This window comes from Myxine glutinosa, chromosome 10, assembly GCF_964187855.1.
Source record: "Myxine glutinosa chromosome 10, kmMyxGlut1.1, whole genome shotgun sequence".
Classification (NCBI taxonomy): domain Eukaryota; kingdom Metazoa; phylum Chordata; class Myxini; order Myxiniformes; family Myxinidae; genus Myxine; species Myxine glutinosa.
This window is the reverse complement of record NC_136270.1, coordinates 124,242,931-124,247,930: the sequence shown is the minus strand read 5'-3', so window position 1 is coordinate 124,247,930 and position 5,000 is coordinate 124,242,931.

Below are 5,000 nucleotides of genomic sequence, written 5' to 3'. Positions count from 1 at the left end.
AGGGGAGAGTTGGGGAGTATCGGAGAAGATAGGGGAATATTTACAAGCGGATATGGAGGTCAAATTCCATATTCGCAACATTGCACCCTTCTCTACCCTCGGGGCGTCCCGACCCGATAAATTTTTACCTACTTTAGTGTGGCACGCAATGTAGTTCCCTCTACTATTAACTCTACCCTGAGTGCGACAGTTTTATAGATATTCACAAATGAGTAAATATGTCCCCCTGCGACGTTGCACCCTTCTCCTCTCAGAAACACACCCACAGGATAACCGAATCCGGAAAGAATCCTCAAACTAAACATACAGCCGGTAGGGAGCATTATTTACAAGACTACGCTGATATTTACACTACGATCCAGGACCTGTCTTTGGAGGAACACATGCAGATGTTATGCATAGAGAGAGCGCGCTTGCCAACATCGATACACCAACCCACGAGTGCTCTGTGGCCGACGGCCTTTAATAACGTGCAGAGCACCCTTTCCCGCGCATCAAAAGCACCACCCCACCACCAATCGGTGCAGTCACCATTGTTCATTGGAATAAAAATAAATTCGACAACCCCTAACCCTGCAGGTGTCTCTTGCTCTTCTTGTGGTGCACTTGGTGTTTAACTAAAAGTGGTTCACCTGTATGGCATAGGTGCCACGTTGACCCATAGGTCCATCCCCGGGTGGTGCTTGGCCGCAAACGAACTGCGGTCCATCGTGGGTGGCCACAAACATTGCGGTCCATATGGTGTATCGATCCCGGCAGCAAGCAGCGAAAGTGCAGGCCCACAACTGCGTCGCCAGCACCTCTCTCTCCTCTCTCTCTACCCCAAAGCCAGATCCTCGGAGGTGGGAGACAAAAACAAGACAAGTGAGCAAGGTGGTAAGGGCGCAAAAGTGCACGCAATGCAAGGTGATGCACACTGGGGGCACATGGGAACCAGGTGAGACAGGTACGTTCCTACCGTACGCCCCCCCCACCAGGTAACCTACATGGCCCCTCCCTTACCCCTTACTGTATCAACAAAACACAACACTACCCATAAACATCTACTTTACAAATCCACAAACATCCCTACTGTCTTCCCCGTTCCTCCCATATACCAAATTCGTCTTCTCTCCCTCCTAACCAATCAAATTTGCCATTTTCAACTCTCATCAAAATTTGCCATTTTCAACTCAACATCAAAATTTGCCATCACCAATTCATCATCAGTCCCTCCTAGGGAGGGAGAGATGGAATCACCCCAATGTCTCATCCACGTCGTGATGCGTCTCACAAATCCTCACAGCAATCTCATTTCCTGCAACAAACAAAGAAAACACAGGTGTGGAGTCATCATCATCACCACAGGCAAGTGGCTGCGTATGGTGCGACAGGTTCATCAATCCTAACTATCTCCTAAATGACTTTAACAACTTTACACTACCCGGGGGCTTTCTCCGGCCAAACCATTGGCCCTCTTACACTATGGGTTCTAAAAACCAATTCCCATTGGCCAAACTGTGGTGCTCTTCAATTTGGGGTCTCACTCCCCCGATTCATCTCCCGGTGCCCTCGTACAATTTCTGGGCTGCGACGTGTACCTCTCCCAGTGGGTCTACCCACCTGCACACCTCCACCACTGCAGTTGCCTCCGAGCTTACCTGCTCCTTACCCTAACCTAACTACCAGGGGAAGGCCCTCTGGCTCTCTCCCCACTCCGTGCCCTCTCTGGCACTGGGCTGCCCGATCCACACCCGGGATCCTCAGGCACCCACTCACAACTACCGGCTCCCAGAGCCCACCTGCGGCCTCACCTGGCCGACATCCTCACAGTGGTGGAGTGCCCAACCAACTACACACACTAACAGGCTACACGCCCAGCCATTTCCACAACACTAATGCACCCATTCACAACACCATTCTGCAACCGCACCACAAATGCCAATATCCAACCACAATTTACCTGCACCCTCTACCTAACACTTACACTACCCGCCCCGGGTACTCGTGAAAGGGGTCCACTCTTCCCCCATCCACACCTTCGCACCATGCACACCACTCCGTACCACTCACTCCAACTCTCTCCACACACCTGTACCTGCACACCTGTGCTCTCACACCTGGTGCCACCTGCACCCTTCTCTCCCCAAGCGCATTCGCGCTGATCCACAACACTCACTACTCATACACTGCTCCACACACCTGTCCAGTTGCACACCTGTGCAATCACACCTGTTCAATTCTCACAAACACGGCATCATCTCGGCTAACTACTCCCTTCTGAAACTTGCGCTTCCTAGTCGTCCCTTTAAACTATTGCGCTCCCTCGTCATTATCATCCATACTAATCTACCTGCGTCCCCACTACAGGTATCAGTCACTAACTAAACTTAACGTTACCTAAGGTCATCTCTAGATCCCTACACACAATATCCTAACCCACCCGGGCTAGTTTTCACTGCCATACACCCCATAAGCTATTGCTCCTTTGCCCCACCACCTGTGAGGGATGGTGGATTTGCCATCCCACCACATCGGGGGTCTCTCACTACCAATTTTGCACATCAAATTTCAACAAATCAAAAATTTGGCCAATCACTGCCCATCATCTGCCAATCACTACTGCCAATCCCTTGCCAATCATCAAATTTTGTTTTTCTCTAATTTTGGGTCCAAAACACTAACCTCATCACCCAGTCTACTCACTAATACCTCTCGGTGCGCCAATCCCTGTCCAACGCCCGGCTTCGTAAAGCCAAGCAATGGATGCTGGTTGTTTTGTGCCAGCGGCTGGATGCGTCCGGCACTCGGTGCAGGGACGGGGGCTTACCCGGGCCGAGATCCCACGCATCACCTCGGCGTGGAGCCATCCAATGTCCCGATCTCGACCTGCCGGCACGTCTCAACAAAACTTGGTCGCCATAACGACCCTTCCTATCGGGCTGCCAGCTCCGCCTAGTGGAGCCTGGACGCGGCCGTTCAAAGCGAGGCCCGGCACGCACCGAGGGCCCGCTTCGGCTAAAAGTCGCTCTAACCTCTAACCCGTGTAACGTCGATGCTTCACCTGGACGCTTACACCCCGCAGCCCGTTCCTTGCTCACACATCCAGCCGTTTCCATGCTCCTCGTACCGTTCCTTACACACCCAGGCACACTCATTCCACTCACAGCCTTGGTCACACACCTGACCACCGAACACTTTGGCACACATTCGTCGCTCGCACACCTCACCAATACACCTCTTCGCGCCCCCTCCTCGGTCACCTCCTCTGTGACAATCACAGGTGTGCTCTCATTCGCACACCCAACCACGTGCCTCACCACCAACTCCAGCGTGCATTCCCACTCACGCTCTACCATTCCAGGTGTGCATCCTTCCATCCCAGGTGTACATCCTCGCTCACCTGTCACAACTAACTCACGCTCCATGTCACTCTCACTACTTCCACCTCCATTCCTGACAGCGCACTCACCCTTACTCTTGACAGCGCACTCTTTCCCCATGCACCTGTCCGTCACACACCTTTCTCGCGCACACTCTCCCGTTACACCCTCTGTAACACTCACCACAGGTGGACACTCTTCCTTTCTTCTGACAGCGCACTCTTTCCCCATGCACCTGTCCGTCACACACCTTTCTCGCGCACACTCTCCAGTTACACCCTCTGTAACACTCACCACAGGTGGACACTCTTCCTTACTTCTGACAGCGCACTCTTTCCTCATGCACCTGTCCGTCACACACCTTTCTCGCGCACACTCTTGCGCACACTCTCCCGTCACACCCTCTGTAACACTCACCACCCCGCGCTTCCACGTGCTCCCTCGCACACACGCTACGACCGACTCATTCTCGCCAACACCCTCACTCCTTGGCACACACTTTTTCCTCACACACCCCAGAGTCGGACTTTCTCGCACACCTCCTCTTTCGCACACCAGACCTGTCGCACACTTCACCAATGGCCTCTCACGAACACCCGGGTCTATCTCGACCCCCAAGCTTATTAAATCCCCTGGCGCATCATACGCACGACCATATTGGTCACCACTTACACCGGGTCCTCTTTCTCTTCGCTTCTCCTCCATCACCTGCGAATCCCTCATCCGGTTAATGAGCACATCATCACGATCCGAACACAGACTTTGGACCAATTCTTTTACTTCCTCCTTTATCTCTTTCTTATCCTCTCTCCGTCGCTTCTTAATTTCGCTCACCCCTTCTTCCACTTCCTCTAATTTTTGCTTCATCTCCTTCATCTCTTCGTGCGCCCCTTTAAGTTCTTCCTCTAACTCCACTTTATTTTTTTCTATGTGCTCCCGCACCTCCCGCTCTTTAACCTCCATTACCTCTACCACCTTGTCCATTTTCCTCGTCAGGTCCTCATGTACCGTCTGGCACTCTTTTTTAATTACCCCTACGTCCTTTTTCATCTCCTTCTGTGTCGATTTTAAACCCTCTATTACCGCTGTGTTCTTCTTTACCTGGTCCCCCAACTCCTTTTGTCCCACTGTCAGTTGTTCTACTCCCAGCGTCAACTCCTCTATACCACCTTGCAATTTTACAGTCCCCTTTCTCACCTCTTTCTCCATGCGCTCCTTACAGTGCCTCACCTCCTCGCGCACTCCTCCGACCTCCTCACTCACTCCTCTTCTGATCTCCTCTCCCATCACTTGCATCTCCTGCCCAGATGCCACCCTCATCTGCTCCATTTCCTCCCTGTGAGCATCCAGTTTGGTTTCTACCCCCATTCTGACCCCCTCTATCTGCTGCTCCATTTGTTTAACTTCCCTTTCCGCTTGGTCCCTCATGTCCCTCAATTTGCCTTCCATACTGTTTTCTAACCCCTCTAACCCATTTTTCACTCCCTCTATCTGATTCTCCTGGGCAGCCATTCTATTTTCTACCCCCTCTAACCCCTTTTGCATCCCTTCCATTTGATTCTCTTGAGCGGCCATTCTGTTTTCTACCCCCGTTAACCCATTTTTCACTTCTTTTATCCCGTTGTCTAACCCCTCAAA